Consider the following 27,490-nt stretch of genomic DNA (forward strand, 5'->3'; position numbering starts at 1 on the left):
GCCAGAAGGTTGAAGGAAGAAGCTAAAAAGCTAAAGGCTGACAAAAGAGCACAAGCAAAGCTTGAAAAACAGGTAAAGTCAAGTCAAGCTGAAGAAAAGAAAGAAATTGAAGACAAGAGTGAAAATGCAGGTATGGGGGACATGATTAGTGATGATGTGGAAGAAAGAAGTAAGGAAAGAAAGGAATGGCAGAAAGGGAATAGAAAGAAGGCCAATGCAAAAAGAAGGATGGTAGATGAGACTGAAGAAACCCAATCAAAATCCAAACCACTACCTTCTATTCCTGAACCCATTGTGCCTGACCCCTTCATAAACATCCATGGTGAAACAATCACTCCTAAGGAGGAACCAATTGATTGGGACACCATCAAATTGCCCACCTTCTTAACCACTTCTCCACCATCAAAGAAACAGAAAAGGAAAATCAAATCAACACCTCCTCTAACCTCAATCAAATTCACTCAGAAGCCTAAGCCTCAGCCACAAGCCTCAAAGGATGATTATGTTCACATTTGTGATATAAAGGAATTTTCAGACATTGAACTTTATCTGGATGAGCTGAAGGAAGTAAGGGGAATAGATGCCTACAGACAGCTTCCAGAAAGACTAGTGTTCAAATATAAAGGAAGTGGGGAAAGGACTTGACCTCTCTACAGGATTCTGAATGAAGGCTACTCTACCTTGGTTAGAGTCTACTCAGCCATAAAATGCGATTCTGGCTTTACCAGGACTGCCAAAACTGAGATTCTCAACAAGATTGCTAGCATAAGGAAGACTTGGTGGGAGCCCAATGCCTTGCCTAGAACATTACTCATTCAAGAAAGAGGAATTACAGTTCATAAATCACCTCATTGGTTGATGGAGTTCAGAGACAATAAAGGAGTCAGAAGATTTTTCAGACTTGAAGATCAGCTCAAGATTGCCAATAATGAAACTCTCAAGGATATGCAATCTAAGTTGGACATCAATGAAGAAGATGAAGCTGAGTTCTACAGACAACTTCAACTCCAAATAGAGGAGAATGACAGGAGGCTAGGAAAGAAAACAAGGGATCAAAGGAAAAGAAATTAATCTGCTCAGGCTAAAGGAGCACCCTTGGAAACAATGTAATTCTTCAATTCCATCTCAGTATACACATTTTTGCAGCACTTTTGAATTTCTGCTTTATTACAGTTCATATGTTTATTAAGTGTTTTGTTATCATCAAGTTAAACCCAAATTTATGCCTACAGTTCTAGTAGGCATAAATAGGGGAGATTGTTAGGAATATGTGTATTAGTTTGATGATAAGTTAAACAAAATACTTAAGTAGAAATCTAGTGTTTGTAGCCTCAACGGATAAGACCATTTTGGCTATCCGTTGAAGGAGTAGCTTTACTTAGAAATAAGTCTAGTATTGTAGCACATTTCAGTCTCTGTATTTAAGTTGTACTTCTTAGATGTTGTGGGAAATTATCAGTCATGTTGACTACTAGTGGATATGCAAATAGGAGGGCTAATTGTAAATATTTCATGCCTTGTAATTTTGTATAAGTAAAATAGTATCAATTGATATTAAAGGCCTTCAACGGATGAGAAACAAAGCTTCAACGGATGTCTCTAAAGCTTCAATAGATAACATCCATCAACGGATAAGTGCTTCAACGGATAAAGCTTCAACTGCTAATGCATCAACGGATAAAGCTTCAACGGATAAAGCATCAACGGATGAAAGCTTCAACGGATGCTTAGTTCAATAGCAGTTGATAGTGACAATTCATAAGCTGACAGAGGCACATGGGTTGACAGAGACAAACTGGAATGTGGCAGCCTCTAGGAGGAATCAAGAAAATGCAGCATTTCCATTCTGGTGCAAATAAGGAAGTATTCAAAGATTCACAGCTAAACCTAAATTGCATTGGATAGAGAAATGAAGAAGAAACATGTGAAGAGTCTTTTGATTGTATTTTACAGTTTTGTCTTCACTTGTAAACTTGGTAATATATAAACCAAGTAGTAGCTAGTAATTAGATGTGAATTTTCCAGAGCTGTTTAGAAAAATCCAGAGAGAAAATCATCTAGTTTGTACTAGGAAGCAATTGTGATTTAATTCTTTGAATCACAGATTTTCTGAAATAACACATCTCTGGTGGAACAACAAATCCACCAGAAAAGTTTTTAAGTCTGTTGTGTTCTTTACATTTGTGTTTGAATATATATATGTCTGCATTAGCTCAAAGCAATTCACACATACTTGCTCATCAAAACACATAGACTAGAAACTGCTCAAAACTTGAAAAAGTTTTTAGATTTACATTCAACCCCCCTTCTGTAAATCTCAATGTTAGTTCACTGGGAATAACACGTGTTCTTGAGAGGAGTAGTGTTTGGAACGATAAAATAAGGAACACAAGATATTCGGGGAAATATATATTCGTATATAAATCCTCGAGGGTGTTGCTACACTCCGGTAAATAAATTAATCGGCTACAATCTAAGAACAATAAAGTTCCTAGCTACTACAAAGATTTACAAATCAAATCCTATACAATAATCTAGCTTTTGTTTGTCCAAGGATTTAATTACCGGGTAACGATTATAATGCCCCTAAGAATATACAAGAATTAAATCGGGCATTATAACGTTACTCCGGTGAGAAGTTAAACGGATATACAAAAAGCTTGAGCTTCTCTGTAAATCTTTGCTGCCATTTTCACTTCTCTTTTGGGAGAGAAGATGAACAGACTTTTATCCAAAATGAATGGCTCTTTTTTTCTGCTGCAAAGTGTAGACTTTATCCAATAAAATGTGTGGCTGAGGAGAGGAGAGCTTCTGTGGAGATCAACCTTTCTGTGGCAACCAAGGAAGCACAAGGCCTTAGTTTATTCATGCATGTCTCTGTGGCGACAAGGGTGGCAGGAGATCTCTCTGTGGCGACTAGTTTAACACTAGTACATGAATGTACTTAACATAATCAACAAAGCAGCCTTTTGGTTTCTTTGTTTTTATTTAACCACAACAAAAACAAACAAGCAATCGTTTGTTTGTTTCTTTTACTTCTTTTTTATTTTTTTTCTTTTTTCTTTTTTTTTTCCTTTTTCTCTTTTCTTTTTTTTTTGTTTCCTTTTGTTTTTCCTTTTATAATTTCTTTTTCTTTCTTTTTGTAATTTCTTTTTTTTGTTTTCTTTTCTTTTTAAGTTTAAATTGTAACTAAATTAATTTATAAAATAAACTTAAATATAACTTATATAAATAAACTAATTTAGATTTATAAAATAAACTTATTTAAAGTTTATAAGATAAATCAATTTAAGTTTATTAAATAAATTATATTAAAGTCCTCTAAATAAATTTATTTAATTTACCAATTAAACTTTGAGCTTCGCCAGTCCCCTGAGTTGTTTAGCTGTATACCCCGCGCACCTCTTCTCGTACTTTAACATATAAATGTTCAATCCAAGTACGTTCCTCAACTTAACAATTCTTCTATAAATAATACCCAGATTCCTTTCACGAGCTGTTGACGCCTAGTACAACTGGTCTGGTTCATAGATGTAACCCCGATTCAGGTCTTCGTATTATAGCCTTGGTTACATTGTTAAGTTTGCCTCAACTTTATTGCTTCAGACACTGACTGTCAATAAACAACTGTACTTTCACTGGAATCCTTTTTAGTACTATAGACAACGTCTTCATTAACCTATGTCTATACCCTGTCTTCAATTCTTCAGATTCCTATGCTTTGAACACTGCCTATCTTCAATCAATGCCAATACACTGAAATCTTCCTGTAGCACTTGTATACTGAATCTTCAACATTTCTGAAACCCTGAAAGTTTTTAACCTTTGTTCTTCACTGAGGCATGATCATATTAATGAACTTCTTTTAGTGACCTATAGACAGACTTCAGGCCTTCTTCTAATCTTTTGATTCTTTGTATTTTCCTTGTCTTCATTCTTCCTGATTTCTTGTGTAGATGTAGTATTATTAACCTGTCCAGTTCTAGTGTTTTTATCTTGTTGAGTTATCACATAACTGTTCATACAGCTACGCAGTCTCACCAACAACGCATGCCCTAAGGACTGTTTCCCATTGCCAAGGATAGACACATTGATATATGCTACTGTCGGTCATGAAATGTTGAGCTTCATGGATGGATTCAGTGGATACAATCAGATCAAGATGCACAAGGATGACATCTCAAAGGTATCATTCATTGCTGACTTTGGTGTTTTTTGTTATCTTGTTATGGCATTTGGTCTCAAAATTGTAGGAGCCACCTATTAAAGGTTGGTGAATAAGATTTTCAAGGGCCTTATAAGCAAACCTATGGAAGTTTATGTTGATGACATGTTAGTCAAGAGTCTAAAGAAGACTGACCACATAACCCATTTGAGGGAAGCTTTTGAGGTCCTGAGATATCACAAAATGATGCTAAATCCTGCAAAATATGCTTTCAGAGTGGGGTCTGGAAAGTTTTTGGGACTGATGGTCTCCAAGAGAGGAATCGAGGACAATCCTAATAAAATAAAGGCAATTTTGGACATGGAGCACCCAAAGACTATCAAAGATGTTCAAAAGCTCACTGGAATGGTTGCTGCGTTGGGGCGGTTCATCTCCAAATCTGGGGACAAGTGTTTGTCATTCTTCAAATCCTTGAAGAAGGTTAAGGATTTTGTATGGACTGAGGAAATCCAGAAGGCATTCGAAGAGTTAAAAAAGTATATGGCTCAAGTTGTTGGCTAAACCAGCTCTGAATGAGGGTTTTTATATATATTTGGTTGTCTCAGAGAAAGCCTTAAGCGCTATATTGGTTAAGGAGGAACTTAAAGTCCGGAAACCCATATATTATGTCAGTAAAATCTTGCACGAAGCTGAGTTGAATTATTCAACTATTGAGACGTTTGCATTAGCCTTGGTGATGGCCTCATGGAAGTTGCGCCCTTACTTCCAGGCTCATAAAATTGAAGTGCTAACAAATCAGCCCTTGAGAAATATTATTCATAGTCCCAAAGCTAGCGGAAGGCTGATTAAGTGGGCAATAAAATTGGGAGAATTCGTTATCAAATACAAGCTACAAACGGTAATAAAAGCCCAAGCATTGGTTGATTTCGTGGTGGAATGTACCATACCCAACCAAGAAGTCGGGAGGCAAGAAGATATTATACCTCAAAACACGGAAGGTGATAAAGGAGACAAAGAAAAGGACATTAAGGAGAAGGAATATTGGGTTCTCTATTTTGATGGAGCATCAAAAACAAATTCTAGCGGAGCAGGGATAGTTTTACAAAGCCCGGATGGGTTCTTGATTGAATATGCTATGAATCTAGACTTCCCAACGATAAATAATGAAGCAGAATATGAGGCTCTGATAGCTAGCCTCGGCCTAGCAGGAACATTGAGGGTCAAGAACTTGAAAGTCTGTGGGGACTCGAAGTTGGTCATATCCCAAGTCAAGGGAGAGTTTGAGGTCAGAGAAGATATGATGGCTAAGTATGTCCGCCTAGTAAGGGTTGTGATGACTCAGTTCGATGAATGTCATGTCGAACATATTCCTAGGGAGGAAAATGCTAAGGCAGATGCATTGTCTAAGTTCGCTTCATCGGAGATAGAGAAGAGTTCAGGAAGTGTGTACTTCCGTGTTTTGAAGACACAGAGCATTGATGTTAAGCTTGTAGCCCCTATAGGGCTGGGGATGTCGTGGATAGATCCCATTAAGGCCCATATTCAAGCTGGTTGGTTGCCAAATGATGTGACTGAAGCACGAAAGTTGGCTATTCGAGCACTGAGTTACTCCTTGATCGAAGGGATTTTGTACAAAAGATCTTATGTGGTTCCTTACTTAAGGTGTCTCAGACCTGATGAGGCACGTTCTGAGACACGTTTGGCTCTTGAAGAAGTACACGAAGGTATCTGTGGGCACACCTAGGGGCAGAGCACTGGCTCATAAGATAACCCGTTTAGGCTTTTATTGGCCAGAGATGATGGTCGATGCCAAAGAATATGTGAAGAAGTGTAATCGTTGTCAGAAATATGCACCGGTTGTTCGACAACCCCCCGAGATGCTAACTTCCATCAACTCTCCCATCCCTTTTCCCATGTGGGGAATGGATATACTTGGGCCTTTTCCCATGGCCACATCTCAAAAGAAGTTCTTGATTGTAGCCATAGATTATTTTACTAAGTGGATTGAAGCCAAGCCTCTGGCTAAGATCACAACTAAGCAGGTTGCACAATTCCTTTGGGAAAATATCATGTGCCGATATGGAATTCCCCGTATCCTGGTTACCGATAATGGAACACAATTCAACAATGAGGAATTCAAGAAGTATTGCAAGGAGAATGAGATTTAGTTGCGGTTTACCTCCGTAGCTCACCGCAAGCCAATGGGCAAGCGGAAGTGGCGAATCGTATAATCCTAGATGGACTGAAGAAGAGGATCGAGAAATCAAGAAATAACTAGGTGGATGAAATACTACCAATATTATGGGCTTATAGAACTACTTGTAGAGTCACAGCTGGAGCAACTCCCTTCATGTTAGCATATGGGGCAGAAGCGTTTGTTCCTGTGGAGATATCACATTCGTCTCCCAGGATCCAAGCTTTTAATGCTAAGGAAAATGAGGAGGGGCAAAGATTAGCCTTGGATCTAATTGATGAAATACGAGATGAGGCACATGCGAAGATAGTGGCATATCATAAAAAGGCTTCATTCTACTACAACCTAAGGGTTAAAGAAAGGTTCTTCAAGTAAGGTGACTTGGTTCTGAGGAAGGTGGAAGCTTCCGGTGTTAGGCAGAAGGGAAAACTTGCCCCAAATTGGGAAGGGCCATACAAGGTCAAAAGTGTTCAAGGAAGAGGAACCTACAAGCTGGAGACTATGGATGGTTTTGATGTCCCGAGAACCTGGCATACACAGATCTGAAGATTTACTATGTGTAAAATGGTTGAGCATGATTCTCACTTGTCAAAATGACAAGTAGGTTGAAAAGCACCTTGAAGCTTTGCTTGCTTAAGATTTTGTATGTTAGTTTTATAAGACTATCCAGTTCTGCGAAGATTATATAAGGGATGAATCCCAAAGAGTTTACAATTTATAAAGTTTCCATATAGGATGTATCACAAATTGTTTGGTTCATCTTATGCATGGTTGAGTTTGCTTATCTATTTTCGGCACAAGTACGGAGAAGCATTAGAAAAGCTATGGAAACGCATGAGAACTAACTACCCTCAAATAGTACGAGTACTTAAAAATATAGTAAAAGAATGAACAAACAACTTCAGATAGCTTAAATAGAGCCCTGAAGGATAACAAAGTTAAACTTTTAAAAGTACTTTACAAACTGAATAAAACACTAAAGCTAAGCACTCGGCTTAGAAGGTTCAGACTCCTCAGAGCTACTCCCTGAAGTCTCATCAGATGTTTCCTGAGTTGGCCCCTCGGAGGTTTCCTCAGAAGTCTCCTCGGTGGTTTCCTCAGAACTACCCTCAAACGCCTCAGGTGCCTTTGGAGATGCTGGTTTTGTAACGTCTGGGAAAAATTACGTCTGTATTATATCATATTTATAATAAATTATGTGTGTTAATGTGTCATTTATATGTGATTAGCTGTAAAACCCTAATTGCTATGTGTTACGTGCATTCTGTATCGTCCAGGTATTTTCAGGGTATTTTTCAGATATTTTATTTTGCATTTGTAGCTTGCATATCAAAAGTTATACGACCCGAATCATGATTTTATAGCTGATATTTCAAATAAAATAATGGGCCTTATTTTCATCAAATGGCTTGTACCATCGCATTATTCTGAACATCTAAGTATTTTACAAATTTTCTCGTTTCACGAAAAATGACTTTTTCGGGCCCCATTGGGTGTTAAAAACCCCACAAAAATCACGTTTTTATTTTTATAAAATTATAGGACTTTCATTTATACCATTTCTTTGTATTTTTGCGTTATTCACAATTTTTGGGAAATTTTGGCATATATATTATATATATAAAATATTTATAAATTAAATTTTAATACTCAAAAATTATAAAATTAGGGGCCAATTATTTTTAAAAGATGTAGAATTAGGGCCTTAATTTTAATTAGGAGTACTAATTTTACTACTATAAATAGCCTAATTATTATTAATTAATTAATTAAAATTCTGAAAAATCACAAAATTCTCTGAAATCGGGTCGGGAAGAACAAATTCGGGTCAGGAATTCAATCGGTGATTTTGGACAAATTACTGCATCAAATCAAGTGATTCAAGTATCCAAATCGAAGGTTTTCATATGTTCTTTTTGTTTTTAGCATCAATTTCATGTTTTAATTCGTTGTTTTAATTTTCGATTTCTAGGGTTTATGTTCGAATTAGGGCTTTTTGATTCTAGGGTTATTATGATGTTTTGATGACTGATATAGCTTCCTGATGTGATTTACAGTCAATTCATGGTGTTTAATTGAATAAATGATACCGGGATAGTGATTCACGATTATTAGGGTTTATGCTTAATTTTCAAATCATAACTCCGTAATTTCTATGAATATTTGGTTCTTGAAAGTTTAGGGTTTTGATTGTACATGTTGTTAGCTTTGATTTGCACTTTAGAACGTAATTTTTGATGTACGATTTTAGCAAATCAAAATTTGGTTGTATTTTTAAGTTGGTTATGACCGGAATCCTGTTCCAGGGGTTATTAAGTTGTATTGATAGTTCATATGTGTTTAGAACTTAATTTACAATCAATTCCACGTAAAAACGAGCACAAACGGTTCGTGGCTTGGCCTGAAATCGACTTCGTCGGAAACTGCACAAGTTCACCGGAGTTTCTTGAGTTTTGGTTGGAGAACACGACTCAGGAATCGTGTGTGGTGGTTGATGGCATCCAGAGGTTGCTGTGTTGATGTTGAGTGAAAACCCTCCCAGAAACAGCCCAAATCATCCCTGTAATGGCCTGAAATAAAGTGGCCGGAAAATTTTTCGGTGACCGGATTGTCACCGGATTCTGGGTTCTTGGTGACCCGTTTACCCGGATTCAAACCCGGATTCAAACCCGGATTAAAACCCGGTTTTGATCTGGTTTTGTCAGAATTCATTTTCTGACAACTGTTTCTGGAATTTATTTTTATTTTATTTTTATTAATTAAAAAAATCAGATTTATTTATTTTATAAATTAATTAATTAATTATTTATTTAATTGATTTATATTATAAATAATTCTGAAATATTTTCTAAAAATCAGATTTAATTACTTTCTTAATTATTATTTAATAATTATTTAAAAATGGTTAATTATTTTGATAATTAATCTTATAATTTTCAATAAATCATAATAAATTTATTTTAATTCCAAAAATTATAGAAAAATCATTTTTAGTTCTGATTTTTCCTAAATAATTATTTAAAAATTATATTAAGGTTTAATAATTAGTAATAATTATTTATATTGAATAATAAATTGATTTATCCATATTTAATTGATATTCATTACACCGTTAGTCCGATTCGAGCGAAACGAAAGCCCTTTGACTCAGAAAAATGAATTATTTTCATTAAAAATAATATTAAAACCTAATTTCTTCTAGAAACTAGTTGACCCTTGATATTTATTTGATTATAAGCCAAATTGCGAGCAGAGACGAATTCGATAAATCCTGAAAAATAGGAAACGAGTCAGATAATGATCGGTTAAGCGAACAAAGAGTCTATTTTGATTCTAAAAATGATTATGTGGCTTATGTGCTTATGTGTATTATGTGGTTAATCGAGTCTTTCTTGTTAATAATTGATAAACGAGTCAAAAATAAGTGCATGGGTAGACAATAGGAATGACGTGAAGTCAGTTTGAGACGCAATTGGAGTATGAAATGACTAAATCAGTCTATTTCTCTAGCAGAAGCCAAGCCAGAAAGGCAGATTAATCCGGTGATAGACAAAGGTGACATATCTGAAGTGAGTCACGTAGAAGGCAAGTTTTTCCCCTATCCTAATTTCAGAATAGTGATAATTCTTCAGATTCATATCACACTTGCACTCTTTTGATTTTTATTCATAAACACTGATACGCACTTGTTATTCTCTTGTTCATATTTCATTTCGATTCTTAATTTCTCCTTTTTCTTTAAATTCCTTATTCATATTCCAATTATTACACATACACATACACATTGGTAAATTCGGGTGATTAGAAAATATCAAAGCATACCGATTGTTCCGGTTGCTACTCCATGGACCGGATAGTGATGTTTTGGGATTAAGTTTTACTTGATTCTAAGGACCGGGACATAACCGGATTCTTGAGATGGGTCGTGGAGCCTGGGTGCCCGACTGGATCTATATAGGGAGATATAGATCTGCACTGTATCCTGGCTAATCAGCAGGGTATAGATGCGAACTTGAGTCCAGTTTAGTTCGTTTGTATTCGCCAACAGTGGCCTTCTTTCTATTCTTGCGGGGTTATGTCTTTGCAGATGTACTCAGATTACCGATTCATTTAAACTGTTTTATCACTGTTTATATTTTGCGGACTTGTTGAGCAATTTTTGGCTCACCCATTTTATTATTATTCACCTTATTGTTTTTAGTTAAAAAGGAACATGAAACCTATCAGGACTCGAGTAGTAAAGAAGCGGGTCAAGCCGCAGGATCCTCTCATACCCAAGGTATTGATCCCAATCCAGGAAGAAAGCTTTCAGTTGCCCGAACAGGTGCAGTGTAGATAGTTAGTGTGTGTGTTTGAATAAAAGATGAACTTAGTTTAAAACTGATTAGACAATGGTTTTTGATAAAGAGAGTTTGTAAAGATTCAAATTTGGTTTGTAATAAAGTAGTTAGTGGTTCTTGTTTTCACACTTCAACCTAAAAAGATCCTGGTTAGTGCTTAAGGGGTTTAGATATATTTCATTATTATTATTATTCAAATTGTACAGGTTTGGTGATTAGCTAGTAACCCCCAGACTTATACCCCGAGTCTGGAGGGCATTACAGGTTTTGGGGGCTCCTCTACTCTGGCCTTTTTCACACTTGGCTCAGCCTCTTCCTCAGAGGAGGATTCCTCTTCCCCGGAACTGGACTTGGGCTCTTTTTTTTCTGACTTTGTCTCACGAACGGGGCCTTTGATGAAGAAACTCCGTGATCAGGAGAAGGAACTGATCGTTCCTCTTCACGGATAAGCTCCACGACCCAATTAGTTACTCCCCTAGCCTTGGGATCTTGAGAGGGCAGGGGAAGGATTATGCTTCAAGCATTTCCGGGTACTCAGCCTGAATGGCCTCAACCGCGGCAACCCAGCCCTCTTTGTAGCTCACGGGGTAAGTAAATGCGTCGTGTTCCACCATAAGGTCTTGGAACTCCTGAGTGTCCATCCAGGCGTCAAAGGCTTTTACCTTTTTTATTTTTGAGAATCACAATCTCAGCCCGAGCTGTTTCCAAGTTGGAGGTTGAGGAGGCAAGTTGGGCCTTGAGGTTTTCAATTTCTTGGTCGTATCCTCTAAGCCAACCTTCCAAGACTTAGCTTGGTGAAGCGCCCCTTGAAAATGGATGTTCGCCTACAAGAGATGAAGAAAAAGTGAGAAATAATGAAAATCACGACAAAAGGTAATAGTAATAAAAAAATATCGTCGCTAGAGCCTGAGCACCAAAAAGCTCGTTAGCCTCCAAGTCTTGTTGGAGGATAAAGTCTTGGTAGTCTATCAGGGAAATAGACTGAATTGACCATTCTTTGGTGTGTTTAGTATTGCCAACGATCGTGTCTTTTCCCCGAATTCCCCAGGCAGGTTGAAAGAAGGCCCCTGGATTCTGTTTGGTATGCAAGGGTTGGCTGGGGCCTTCTTCGTCCCCTTCTCTTGTTGGAAGTAGAAACTCAGGGAAGCGATCCCCAAGGCACAGGTTCTTGAAGACCTTTCCAGCGTGCTTCATCCTGGTTATTTCCAGGTCCTTAGGCTTGGAAGCCTCTTCGATCTTCTCAGCCACTGCACAAATTAAAAGAATAAGGATTGGAAAGATAATAAAAGGCAAGGGCAACAGAAAACAACTAAAGTGAAGGAAATATACCTTGCTTAGAAACAGGAGAAAGACCACGTTCAACAAGAACCGTCTCTCTAATGAGGTCCCGGGAATGTAATGCCCCATTATCCTAGGTAAGGAGGTTGAAGGCCTTGTCAAAATGATATCTTTTGGGCTACCATCGACAACTTGCCCAAAAGACGTGCGGAAAAGTGTCCCCAGTCGCCGCCTTCCCAATGAACATAGAGAAACTCTTTTTTCCACCCCAAGTTGTTGTCAGGGATGGACTTCCCATTCGCTATGTGAGGAATGGTGGGGCGTTGATTCAGAGAAACCCACCGTGGATTCTTATCAGGGCTATTCTTAAATTGAAAAATCTTTCTAAACATGGCGACCGTGGGAGATAGATCGTGTTTGGTACATTGTGACAAAAAGCAGAGAATCAACCTCCAGGAGTTTGGAGGTAGCTGGCAAGGGCTAATGTCCACATCAGCTAGCAAAATTGGAATAAAAGGATGAAAAGGAAGTCTGATACATGCCCTTAAAGTGTCCCTAAAGACACATAAGGAGTTCTTCCAGTGGCAGGCCCTGTCGGCTGGACCTGCGGGAACCAGTTTGTACGGCTCCTTGATCTTGAAGAAAGATTTCATTTTGTCCAACTCCTTTGGATCCCGAAAAATATTTACATGATCAAACGCGTCTAAGTGGGCGTTGGATGGATACTCGTCCCCTCGGGTATTGATAATATCAATCAAGAAAGTATACCTTGATCGAATGGGGAACTCGTTCGACTTTTTGGCCACGTTCATCTTGGCCAAACAGGCTAATTTCTTATCTGCCATCTAAGGAAGCAGAAAAGAAAACAGTTTTTAGACACAAACTTTATACATAAAAAGTGCAGAAAAATGAATAAAGTAAAGAAAGTATCTATCTTACCTGAAATAATGCTGGAAAAGGGGGGCTGATTTGCTAGAACGAAAGCTTCGTGGAACTAGAACTCCGACCTACAGTGATCCTTAAGCCTCCAAGATTTTTGAGAGAAGGAGAGAGGAAGAGAATTGAGAAATGAGAAGTGGGGAGTGGACAACTACACTCACTCCTTTAAATATGAAAAAGAGGGAGGACGAAGGGACAAAAAGACCAATAAGCTGGAAGCCCGAAGAAAAAGCCCAAGATCTGGAACATTCCAAAATACCCCTGGGCATTCTGAAGAAATCTAAAGGATATATATATATATATATATATATATATATATATGCAAATCCAAATTGAATTTGGAAAAGGCCCAATTCAAGGCCCAAATTCAAATTGAATTTGGAAAAGGCCCAATTCAAGACCCAAATCCAATTTGAATTTGGAAAAGACCTAATTAAAAGTCCAATTAGAAGAAGACAAGGCCCAAATTCAAGTTGGATTATGGAAAGTCCAGCCCCATACATTTAACTCGTCCAAATAGGCCAGGATCAAGGTCATGTACGAGGTCGTGAATCCTATTCGAAATCTTTCGAACGGATGCCATAAAAATACCCACCATACAGACCAGGATTTAGGTCGTGTTTGAGGTCATGAATAAAAATGACCAAAATTTTGACCAAGATCCAGGTCGTCAAAACGACTAGGATCCAAGTCGAGGTCAAGATCGTGAATCAGGAGCCAAAAAATGACCAAAATTTCGACCAAAATCCAGGTCGTCAAAACGACTAGGATCCAAGTCAAAGACAAGGTCGTGAATCCTGGTCAAATTTATTCAAACAGGAGCCAAAAAGTGACCAAAATTTCGACCAAGATCCAGGTCGTCAAAACGACTAGGATCCAGGTCGAAATCATGGTCGAGGATCCTAGTCTTATGCGTTCGACCAGGCATCAGGAGTTGGACATAATTTCGACTAGGATCCAGGTCGAAATTTCGACTAGGATCCTGATCGAAAAAGGGCTCAAATTAAAGAAAAATTCCTGATAGTTAGAGAAAGTTGTTGGAAATTCCTATAAATTAAGGAAAAATCTTAGAAATTAGGAATAAATCCTGTAAATTAAGGGAATTCCTTGAAAAACTCCTGAAAATTATGGACGTATTCCGAAAATTAAAGAAAAATTCCTGTAAAACCCATAAATTAAAGGAAAATACTAGATAATTCCTAAATAACAGGAATATAGGTAAAATAAAAGTGATAAAGGGATTCCAAAATATCCCTGAAGCCGTGTACAAGGCAAATCGTTGTAAATGTGTAGGTCGATCCACACTTTACGCAAAAATGATACCTTGTAAGGGAACGAATGAACTTAACTTTTGCGAAATCTTTTTACAATTTCCCAGAAGTTGGGGGGCAAATGATAGGGAATAAAATAAACCCTGATTGCGTAATTAATATCGCATTAATTATATCAGAACTGAGCTGACAGCTAAGCCCATTAGAAAGGGCCCAAAACCCTGAATATTAATTAATTTCATAATTAATTAATATGGGATAAACCGGCTGATAAATAAAGTCCGATTAAGGATACAATTCCTTGGAGAATGGTCTCTAAGAAACCTCATAGGATAACAAGTCAGTTTCCTACTTCCTAGGACTCCAAAGTCCATTCTAATTCAGAGACTTTCCCACCAAGTCTCCTAACCCTAGTCTAATTTAGGGACTTCCATCACCCCACAGATCAGAACTACGTTTTGACTTGATCATTGGCAATCAGCAAGGTACGTAGGCATCTTGTTAAGGCAGATCGAGTCACGAGACACAAGAGCGGTCAAATCGAGTGTCGAAACTCATGAACCCTAGTAGCAAATATAGCAATTAATATACCTTAGTTTTCAATCCATAACAATTAACAAGAAAAGAGAACATAATAGAAAATTTTCAAAAAAAATAAGTCATGTCCCGGGCTTTTTACGGACAGAAGAGAATACATTCGGAAATAAAATTCTAGCAATTTTCTCTTAATATTTTTTCCCAAAAATGAGTTAACTAAAAGAAAAGTTATAATAGAACTGTTCAAAGAATTCCCTCTGTGTCCTTATTTTCAAAATTTTCTCGCAAAAAACTAGAAGCATATGAAAGAATTTTTTTATTTTTTTTGTTTCACCTTCTCTTCACTTTTTTACCATAAACGTTATGGAGCACAAAGTAAAAATGTAGCAGCTGGGTGTCTTCACCACGTAAAATGTAACCTAACATTGATTAGATTAGTATTTAGTAGAAACAATAGTGATAAAAATAAAAAAAATAAGAACAGGGAAGATTACATCGATTATTTTAAAATTATTTTAAAAATAATTTTAAAATTATTTTAAAAAATATATATTAGTGATATAACCAAAGTTTTATATATATATATATATGAGTCCAACTCTAGAGAGAAGTTTTTATATGGAAAACTACGGAGAACACATCACAGCCGTTCAATCGGTAAAATCAACATGTGGCATTTTTGTAAATAAAGGGAAGTTTAAGACTACTTTTATATACAGTTAACCAAATTTAAGCCCAGATTATGCAACGCAGACATATATACACACACCATACACATATTTGAAGGTGCAGAGAGAGAACGAACAATAACACCACAATGACAAGTAAAGTTGCAATCAGCCCTTGAGATTCGAAGATTTCGCAACAAAAAGGTTGAGAATCGAGATAAAAACATTAACAATTCAGCGATATCAGCTTTAGATTTAAAGAGTCCATCATGAAAAGGTTCATAATCTTAGTTATTCAATCAAGTTTCATCTTCTTATGCTTTAATTCGTACATTTAGGTTTTCTAGATGAATTTGTAATAAGATCTAGATTCGTTTTTACTCTGTAATTCATTTTTCAGGTTAACTTTTCGAGTTAATTTCAACTTTGTATTCATATTGCATGATATTCTGCCTAATTGATAAGAAATACTTTTGCGTTTTATAGTATATTTTAAGATTCTATAATTGAATGTTATGGTTCTTTAATCTGATTGTGCATATTTTTTGGGTTCTACTGTGGAAGCAGAATCATATTAGATCTAATTATGGCTTTGTTTATGATTTATTGTGTGTAATGTGATCTCCAGTAGAAGCCAATTATATAATTTTTTTATTCTATTGTAGAAGCATATTTTTTTCGTTGCATTGTGTGTACTTTTTGATTTATTGTAAAAGTATATTCGTATTTGTAGTCGACTGGTCGTGTGTATCTTTTGACTCTACTTGTAGAAGCATATTTGTATTATGTGTTCTACAGTAGAAGCATATCTAATTATGTTATTGTTCGTGTTCTAGGTAGAATCATATATGTGATTTTGGTAAATGTGTGGAAACATGATTTATAAGTAGTTTATTGATTTTATGTAGTCGTATGGTTTTAAAAAGATTTAAGGTTCTATAGTACAATCAGATTCATGTTAGTACATATGTGTTTTATATTGTGTTGAGTCAGTATTATCTGTTATGATTTTATAGAAAAATTAAATACTAGATTATTGTATTTTAGGATTTATAGGGTAGGAGGAGACTGTGATGTGTATAATATTGTATATTTTTATGTGATGATGATGATTAGCCGATTAGCTTTTTATCTGCTTTGGAGTAATTTTGACCAATTTGGACATTCACTCATTAACATTAAATTTTTATGAATTAATAATTTCCAAATCGAAAAATTTAATATTTTAGTATCCTCCATTTCCTGTATAGGAATGGTGCACTTTATATAAAATATGATTTTTATTACAGTTATAGATTTTTGCAATTATAAACTCTTTCACGCCAAATGGCCTTGGTGATATAACAAATATTTTGTTAATCAAATGCCTTATTTTAATTTTCTTTATTTGCCTTTTAACGGTAATATATCTCTTTCCCAAGAACCACTGCACCTGTTGACGGCTTCGTACCCACGTGTCATGACCATCCACCTTTACTAGTTGGACTAACTATTTTGTTAAATCAATTCACCTGATGCATAAAAGAGAAAAAGGAATCTGGGGTTTCCTCAAGTCCCAAAAAGTAAAATAGATCCTAAAACTACAAGAAAAAATGTCATAAAATTCACCTTAAATGTGTGTGGGACACTTAACAATGGACATCAGAATGGGCACTCTTTTTTATTTATAAAATTTTGTTTCTAACTATGTGCCTGTGAATATTTGAGGTGAGTCGCTGAGGTATAGTAGAGTTTTCAGTAATTTCAGGGTGCTCATGTGAATAATTTAAACTGCAGACTACTCTAATATCTGGCCGCAGTGCCCTTCATGACATAATTTTGCTATCTCATGTGTTTAGAAAGGATATCACGCCACTATCACGCAATACACATGTTGCACTATAGTCTCATATCTTCCTCCAGGTATGTAGAAAGTTTAGTACTTTGCATGTATCTTTTGACAGTTAACTTATGTGATAATTGATAGTACATATGACTCCTGGTAGGCCTACTCCTAGGCTTCTATTCCATACAGCTCCTGGTAGGCCTACTCCTAGGCTCCTAACTCCATTCAGCTCCTGGGAGGCCTACTCCTAGGCTCCTAACTCCACGCAGCTCCTGGAAGGAGTAGTCCCGCACACTACCACTCCTAACTAGCTCAGTCCCACAAGCAGAACCTTGATAAACCCGGGGAGTTAACTTATGTGATAATTGATAGTACATATGGCTCCTGGTAGGCCTACTCTTAGGCTCCTATTCCATACAGCTCCTGGTAGGCCTACTCCTAGGCTCCTAACTCCATTCAGCTCCTGGGAGGCCTACTCCTAGGCTCCTAACTCCACGCAGCTCCTGGAAGGAGTAGTCCCGCACACTACCACTCCTAACTAGCTCAGTCCCGCAAGCAGAACCTTGATAAACCCCAGCACATGAGACTTTGGCCCAAGCACGTGATGGGGACAACTATCACACATCAATCATGGGAATAATCAGGGCACGTGTCAGAGGATCCTCAGAACATTCCCCGACCAGTCCCGCGCTGACACGTGTAAAGCATCCACTCCCGCCAGGTGTCCTCCGCTCCCAGAACCAATGGCTACGATTCAAAGGTACCAACCCCAAAACCCTACCCTTGGGCTATAAATAGCCCAAGAAGGTGAGGTTTTGGGGTTAATCATTCTTTCACACTCATACACACACACAGCAACCTTACATTCATATTCATCTCCATCTTCCCCAAAAGCTAGTTCTTTCTCTCACGTCGGAGGCGCCGCGGGACTCCAACCCCCCTTCCGGTGTTATTTTGTAGGAACCCAACCACAGCTACACCACCACAGCGGAGAAGGGTCCAGGACGCCGTCGAAGGAGCAGCCCCGCCACCAGGAGTTATCATTTGGCGCTAGAAGGAGGGGTCGCTTCATCTTTGGGTCTCGGTGCCCCTGGATTCACCTTCATCAACAAGCTCTTCAAAGAGTCCATTTATTCAAACTTTTAAGAATCCAAGCAACCAACCTTTTCCATAAGCATGAATGTTATTTGTGTGAGCCCGTTTTGTTGATTTATGCCACGTTTGTGTGAGCTATCATTAGTTTTAATCGTTATTGCTCTAGTTTGAATATGACATTTGCGTTGTACTTCATCGTTGAATAGTCCCATAAAATTGTTTGAGCTGCTCCCAGGAAGCTATTTGTTAGTTTTTGTTGTTATTCTGGGTAGTTTTCGCAAATTTCATAGACCGATATTCTCTGTGGCATATTGTTGTTATTTGTTGTTGGTATTGTTGAGAAATGGCAAGACCAGGAAAGAATACCTCTGGAAGACCATCTGCTAGTGCTCAGGTCCAGGAGCCGGACCACTCCCAGGCCCTGGACCCAGGAGCCAAAAGAGAAACGTTCCAGGAGCAACCACTACACACTCCCGTAGTGGAGAGAATTGTAAACACCAGGGATGTCAGGACCCTCATAGAGCTCAATCAGTACAAGTAAACCAATATCCCGGTAGCCGAAGAGCACATGGCTAACCTTACAAGTGATGAACTAGCGGAAGCAATCAGATTATACAGACAGGAGCAGACCCGGCTCCAAGAAGAGGCAGAACTAGAGGAGGAGCCGGAGGAGTCCGGGGACTCCCAACAATCAAAGAGGTCTGTGTTCGATCGCATTGGAGCCAAAGGAAAGAAAAACAAAAAAGATCAAGGCAAGAAAGAAACAGAAGCTGCTAAACAGAGAAAGTTGGAAGAAGTTCGGGAGCAAATCAGGAAAGAAGAGGAAGCAAAGCTCGAGCTAAAGATCCAAAAGAGAATGAAATTAGAAGAAGAGAAGCTTTTGGCCAAGTCCAGGAGCAAAAGAACCCGGAGAGACCCTACTCCGGAGCTGATTTCTGATGATGAAGAAGAAGAGAAGCAGAAGGAACTAAAAGACATGATCTATGAATTGCAGAGGAAGATGGAGAGAGACTTAGGAGTGGAGATTGGAGAAACACTCACTCCTTTCAGCCACTCCTTAGAAGCTATCCCCGGCAGCGGGACTTGAAACATTACAACTTTGACTCCTTTGTCGGTCTAGGAGACCCGGAGGAGCACCTGAACTACTTTGAGCAGATAGCGCAGATATACTACTACAACGACTCGATGAAATCAAGGTTCTTCACTTCAACACTTAAGGGAGGGGCCCAGAGATGGTTCAGCAGAATCCCCTCCCGCAGCATCCACTCCTGGAAGGAATTTCGAGCCTCTTTCCTTAGGAGATTTCGGGCGAACAAAACGCACGAAATGCACATGTGTCACCTGGAGACGATCCGGCAGCACGACAATGAGTCCCTCTCTGCATACATGCGCCGGTTCCAGGAAGCAATCAATAAAGTTTCAAATCTGGATGAGAGGGAAGCTTTAAGCATTTTTAGAAGAAACCTGGACCCAGAGCACAACGAAAGGTATATTGTGGAGCTAATCAATAAGGAGCCGCAAAGTCTGGCAGCAGCTTATTCCATGGCTGTCAGATTCATTAAGGAAACAGATGTACTCCAGGCAATGAGAATGACCCGGAATGGAGGGTCCAGGAGTAAAAATACTGATGACCGACCGAAAGGGGGTTACCATCAGGACAAGAAATTCAAGCAAAGCAACCAAAGCCAAGAAAGACAAGCAAACCCGGTTTTCCAAAGACTTGGTCCTAAGCAGGAGTCGAACAGCGACCCAGGACCCGTGAAGCAAGCTCGGGAGCTGAAGCAGGAGCCGGACTGGACTCCTCTCAACATGACCCGGGAGGAAATCTTAAAAGAAGTCAAAGACAAGCCTTTCTATTATCCTCCGAAGCCAATGCAAACTCCTCCGGAGAGCAGGCCCTACAATAGGCAATGTGATTATCACGAGACCCATGGCCACAAAACCGAGAATTGCTTATCACTCAAGTACTTCATTGAGGACCAAGTGAAGAAGGGGAATATGAACAAATACTTAGTTCGGGACCACAGCAGAGGGGAAGCGCAGAAGAAAGGAAAGAATGTAGTCAATGTGGTCCTAGGCGGATCCTACTCCCCACCCCGGAGCCCGGACTTCGGCGAAGAAGTGCTCTCAATCCAATCACTCCCAGATATGGTGATATCCTTCAGCAGCAAGGACTACGAAGGAGTCAACCCTCATCATAATGCAGCTTTGGTTATCACTCTAGACATCTTTGATAATGAAGTAAGAAGAATGCTCATAGACAATGGCTCTTCAGTAAATATTCTCTTCAAGCACACAATGGATAGAATGCAGTTAGGGAGCGTCCGCTCAAATGAATGTCGAGAAGACCCACTCTATGGCTTCGGCCACAACTTAGTCCCAATCCAAGGAACTTTGTATCTGCCAGTCATTTTTGGATCTGCTCCTAAACAAGTGACTCATGTCATCAAATTTTATGTGATCAATGCTCCTTCTTCATACAACGGAATCATTGGCAGATCAGCTCTAACCATGATGCAAGCAATAACTTCAATCTCCCATCTCAAGATCAAATTCCCAACCCCAACAGGAGTCGGAGAGATTAAAGGAGACTATGGAGTCGCTGAAACATGCTACAACCAGGGGTTAGTTATGGCAGAAACCCATCAAGATAACAAGAGGAAGCCTACGGTCCTCCGCAAGCAACAAAGCATGAAGAAGCACCGACCCCGGACAAGGGAAGAAGCAAACAAAACAAGTCCAGAAGAACTGACAGGCAAGCAAGTCATGGTACTGGACAAGACAAGTCGAGTCCTAGACCAACCTTGTTCTACCATACAAGCAACCAAAGAACCTGAACAAGCAAACAACTATCTAAAGAAGAACTCTGAAGCCCGGATTCATCAAATAATTTCAAACAAAGAACAAGGAAAAATTGAAGCCGCAGTTGAAACAGAAGAAGTCCAGGTAGATGAAAGCAATTCTAGCAAAAAAGTGAAAGTTGGGTCAGGACTCGAGGAGTCCTTCAAGGAGAGATTAGTATCCTTGCTCCGGGAGTATAGAGACGTTTTTTCCTGGAGTCCAAGGGACATGCCAGGACTACATGAGTCCATAGCAATGCACAGCTTGGATGTCAACCCCAACAGGAAACCAGTAAAGCAGAAGAGAAGAAACTTTGCTCCGGAGAGGCAAAGAGCCATTGATGAAGAAGTAGAAAAGCTACTCAAAGCAGGAATCATCAAAGAAATCAAGTATCCGAAATGGCTAGCTAATGTGGTCATGGTCAAGAAGTCCAACGGCAAATGGAGAATGTGTGTGGACTACACTGACCTAAATGACGCATGCCCGAAGGACCCGTATCCTCTTACAAACATTGACCAACTAATAGATGCCACCTCAGGACATGTCATTCTAAGTTTTATGGATGCCTTCTCCGGATATAACCAGATAAAGATGAACCCAAAAGACATTCCCACGACAGCATTCATAACTCACAGAGCATTCTACGCTTATGTGATGCTACCCTTCGGGCTTACCAGCGCAGGATCCACTTACCAAAGAGCAATGAACAAGATATTCAAGTCCCAAATTGGGAGGAATTTGGAGTGCTATGTCGATGACATGATTTCCAAGTCAACAACTATACCAGGACATGTAGAAGACCTGAAGGAATGCTTTGAAAACCTAAGGAAGAACCAGCTCAAGTTATATCCGGAGAAATGCACCTTCGGAGTAGGAGCAGGCAAATTCCTAGGATTCATGATCAGCAACAGAGGCATAGAAGCCAATCCAGAGAAAATAAAAGTAATCCAGGAGATGAAAGCTCCCAGGACCCAAAAAGATGTGCAGAAGCTAGCAGGATCACTAGCAGCACTCAGGAGATCTGTCTCAAAACTAGCAGAGAGGTGCCTACCTTTCTTTGATTTACTCAAAGGAGCAACCAACAAGAAAGAGGTAAACTGGAATCCGGAGTGCCAGAAAGCATTCGAGGAAATCAAATCCTACCTCTCTCAGCCACCAGTCCTAACTAAAGCTAAGCCAGGAGAGCCTCTCTACTTATACTTGTCAGCAGGAGCACAAGCCGTATGAGCTGCCCTAATCAGGGAAGAGAATGGAACACAGCAACCAGTCTACTATGTAAGCCAGGTCTTAAAAGATGCAGAAACAAGATACCCAAGATTGGAGAAGTTTGCCTTTGCTTTGGTTACAACCTCAAGGAAACTCAAGCACCACTTCCAAGGGAGGGAAATCAGAGTAGTGACAAATCAACCACTAAGAAAAATAATCCACAAGCCAGATATCTCGGGAAGACTTATTAATTGGGTTGTGGAATTAAGCCAGTTCAACCTAAGCTTCATTCCCAGGACTGCAATCAAAGCTCAAGCTCTTGCAGATTTCATAATCGAATGCAACTTCCCGGAAGAAGACCAAGAACCAATGGACATGGATCAGGAGCCAAAAAAGGAGGTTAGTCCGGGAGCCTGGACCTTAAAGGTAGATGGTTCTTCAACAACCGAGAGGTCAGGAGCCGGACTCATACTCAGGAGTCCAGAAGGATTCAAGATTCAGACAGCTATATCCTTCAGCTTCCCGGCAACAAACAATCAAGCAGAATATGAGGCGTTGATCGCAGGACTAAAGCTCTCCCGGACTCTAAGGGTCCAGGACTTAAAAATCTACAGCGACTCCCAGATAGTGGTCAAGCAAACAAATGGAGAATATATAGCAAAGGACCCTACTCTGGAGAAGTACCAAGCACTGGTTCAGAGCTACTTAGCCTCAATCCCAAGCCACCAAGTCCTTCAGATATGCCGAGAAGAAAATGAAGAAGCGGATATCCTATCCAAATTAGTCCGGAATTCATCAGATCTGGACTGCTCAGTCTACATCGAAGAACTCCACAAACCATCCATTGAATCCGGAGAGGTCTTGGAAATAGAAAGCACTCAAAATTGGATGACTCCCTTCATAAACTACTTGGACAAAGGGAAGCTCCCAGAAGATAAAGGAAAAGCTCAAAGATTGAAAGCAAAAGCAGCCAAGTTCTTCCTCGAAGAAGGAGTACTCTACCGCAGGACCTTCTCATCTCCTATCCTGAAGTGCATTGGCCCAGAAGAAGCAAAGTACTGTTTGGCAGAAGTGCATGAAGGGATATGCGGAGACCATATGTCTGCAAAAGCCCTAGCTCATAAGATCATAAGACAAGGCTACTACTGGCCAACAATTCATCAGGATGCAATAGAATTCGTCAAGAAGTGCAAGAAATGCCAGCTCTTCAGTAATGTGTCCCGGATAAGCCCAGTCCTACCATCCTCAGTCCTGTCACCTATCCCCTTCGCTGTTTGGGGTATTGATATCATGGGACCCTTCCTTCGAGCAAAAGGAGACCTCAGATACCTACTAGTCTCTATTGACTACATGACAAAATGGGTTGAAGCAAAAGCAATGAGGACAATCAATCAGCAAGACTGCATAAAGTTCATGGACAACATTTTGATGAGGTTCGGGATACCACGAGTCCTAGTATCAGACAATGGACCTCAATTCATTGGATCAGAGTTCGAGTCCTACCTCCAGGAGCGCGGGATCAAACACAAAAAATCATCAGTGGCATATCCCCAAGGAAATGGCCAAGTAGAAGTAACCAACAGAATCCTGCTCCGAGGTATCGAGAAAAGACTCAAAGAAAGCAAAAGCAAGTGGCCAGAAGAACTACCAAGCGTACTTTGGTCCTACAGGACAAGCCCAAGGACAAGCACCGGAAAAACTTCATTCAAACTAGCTTACGGAACAGAAAGCAATGCTGCCTATTAAAGTGGGCTCTCCTTCCCACAGAGCAATAAACTTTGAAAAAGAAGCAAATGAAGGACTCAAAACAAACATGGAACTAATTGATGAGGTCCGGGACCAAGCTGTAGAAAGGATGGAAAAATACAAGGAGAAAACAAGAGAGCACTTCAGTAATAAGTCAAGAGTCAAAAACTTCCAAGTTGGAGACTTAGTCCTTCGAAACACTGAAGCATCAGATCCCACAAACACCGGAAAGTTAATGCCCAAATGGGAAGGACCATACAAGATCAAAGAAGTCCTCAGGCCAGGAACCTACAAGCTCTTGAACATGGATGCCTCAGAAGTCCCAAACACTTGGCATGGACTAAGGCTAAGGAAATTCTACCAGTAGTAAAGCAACCAAAAAACTTGTAGCCAATATGGCAAGCAACCAAAATGTTTCTCCTTCTATATTGTATGAATGATCAATGAAAAGCTTTCTCTTTAACTTGCATATTTTTCAAAAGCCATCACTAGTCCGGACAAGCTATTAGTCAGGACTAGAGCAACCAGCTTTGACTTAGAATTAATTTTCTAACTTAAAGCAGCCCCTAGTTTGGACAAGCTATTAGTCAGGACTAGAGCAACCAACTTTTACTTGGAATTAATTTTCTAACTAAAAGCAGCCATTAGTCCGGACAAGCTATCAGTCAGGACTAGATAAGCCAATTTTTACTTAGAATTAATTTTCTAACTTTAAGCAACCACTAGTCCAGACAAGCTATTAGTCAGGACTAGAGCAACCAACTTTTACTTAGAATTAATTTTCTAACTAAAAGCAACCACTAGTCCGGACAAGCTATTAGTTAGGACTAGAGCAACCAATTTTTACTTAGAATTAATTTTCTAACTAAAAACAACCACTAGTCCGGACAAGCTATTAGTCAGGACTAGAGCAACCAATTTTTACTTAGAATTAATTTTCTAACTTAAAGCAACCACTAGTCCGGACAAGCTATTAGTCAGGACTAGAGCAACCAACTTTTACTTAGAATTAATTTTCTAACTAAAAGCAACCACTAGTCCGGACAAGCTATTAGTTAGGACTAGAGCAACCAATTTTTACTTAGAATTAATTTTCTAACTAAAAGCAACCACTAGTCCGGACAAGCTATTAGTCAGGACTAGAGCAACCAATTTTTACTTAGAATTAATTTTCTAACTTAAAGCAACCACTAGTCCGGACAAGCTATTAGTCAGGACTAGAGCAACCAGCTTTGACTTAGAATTAATTTTCTAACTTAAAGCAACCACTAGTCCGGACAAGCTATTAGTCAGGACTAGAGCAACCAACTTTTACTTGGAATTAATTTTCTAACTAAAAGCAGCCATTAGTCCGGACAAGCTATCAGTCGGGACTAGAGCAACCACTTTTACTTAGAATTAATTTTCTAACTAAAAGCAACCACTAGTCCGGACAAGTAGATTACTCAGGACTAGACAAACAAATTTTACTTGGAAAAATATTCTAAGGCAAAAACAAACTACAGAAACAGAGTAAAATAACAAGGAAATCAATCATTACAAATTCACCGGACTCAACCGAGTCCGGAGCAAAGTATGAATATTACACGAATCAAACGTATCAAAAAGTCTTTAACAAATAGCAAGTCCATAAAAAATAAAGTCAAGAGTCCGGAGCACCGGGAGGAATGAAACTGGGACAGGGGCTGTCAAATGGCTCTGGTTCCCCCAATCCGAGCTCAATGTCTTCCTTGGCCTTGATAAACTCGGAGACGAAGCTATCCCAATCGGCCTCCGGATTAGTCTTGATGTGTCGCTCAGCAACCAGCCAGCAGCGAGCTATCTCCGGAGCACCAGCATTGGCAAGGGCCCTATCATACTCCTCAGATCTTTTAAATTCATCTATAACCTCAGCCTCCGGACGAACAGCAGACATTTGCCTCCGGAGCTCAGCCAATTCAGATTTTAAGTCAGAAACCTCCTTCTCAGCATTATCAGCCTGAATAGTCACTTCATTCAAATGCTTATTTAACCCGGAAAAAGAATTATCTTTCACGATGATTTGGTCCCGGAGCCGGCTAATCTCAGCATCATTATCACCAACAGAAGTCCGGAGACCTTTGAGCTCATTGTAGGCAAGAGAAACTGAACCGGCCATATACCCACCAAGCTGCAAAAAATAGAGGTACTTAAAAAATATTCTAAGGCAGATCAAAGAAACAAGAAATTAACAGGAAGCAGAAGTACCTGACCCCAGAGCCGGGAACACTCCTTCATAGTGGCGTCAAATCCGGACTCATTCATCTTCCTCCACTCAGTTTGAGTAGGAATCCCAACCATGAAGCGAGCCACTTTCTCCTCCAGCCCCGGACCACCTTCATCCGGACCATCTTCATCCACAGCTTTTCCTTTACCAGCCCCGGACCCAGAGCCAGCTTCAAAATTTTCAGCCCTGGGAGGTTTCGACCCAAGAGTCCGGAGCCTCTTCCTCCTCCGCCCAGAATCAGCACCCGGAATCTACCCAATAGGCCCAAGATCCTCAAGATTATCAAACTCATTTCCGACATCCAGCTCAACATTGTGCTCCGAAGTAGATTGGTTCACATGAACTTCAGGCTCCGGATTGGGGACGGCATTGCTCTGAGATCCCTCCTCGGCCGAGGCGTTAGATCCGGAGCCACCAGCAGCATTCTTCTTTGGCAACTTGAAAGCCTTGCCCAGACCCTTCAACGCATCGCTGTATGCGGAAGACGACATGTCCGGATTATAATGAGGCAAACCTGAAAGAAACAAAGAAAAGACACAAGTCAAAAACAACAAGCAAAAACAAAGGGAAGCAGATAAGAAACATATCAAAGGTCCGGACAAGAAAGAAAACTACATACAGCCTAGCCTATGCAAAGTTCTATGATTCATAAAAGTATCTCGGGTCATCTAGAAACCCAGACATTCACAAAATGCAAAAATTAACCGGAGAGCATCACCCTGGAGCACATCCCTACGGAAGCGAGTCTGGACTCCTTCCGAAGCTATATGGGGGAGATAGTGCAAGTCCAAACCCCGGAGCATGATCAACTCCCCATTCCAAAACTTTAGCGAAGATTGCTGAATAACGGGCCTATAAGAACCACCGTATCCACACTCCGGAGCCCGGAACCGAAGCTCGTATAAAGGGAACTGGCTGGACCGGACTAGGTGAAAGATGTGATGCCACAGCTTGAACGTAGGCTGAACTTTAAATTGATTGCAAGTGGCAATAAACCAAGTCATCCACTTTATTCCATTAGGCGTTATCTGCATTGGAGAGATCTTGTACACATACTTGCACAAATGCTTTAGAAACAAATGCCAGTGTGGATTCCATCCAGACCAGAGATGCTCCAGCCACACTGGAAAGAAGCCCTCA

The sequence above is a fragment of the Apium graveolens genome, chromosome 9, assembly GCF_009905375.1.
Source record: "Apium graveolens cultivar Ventura chromosome 9, ASM990537v1, whole genome shotgun sequence".
NCBI lineage: Eukaryota > Viridiplantae > Streptophyta > Magnoliopsida > Apiales > Apiaceae > Apium > Apium graveolens.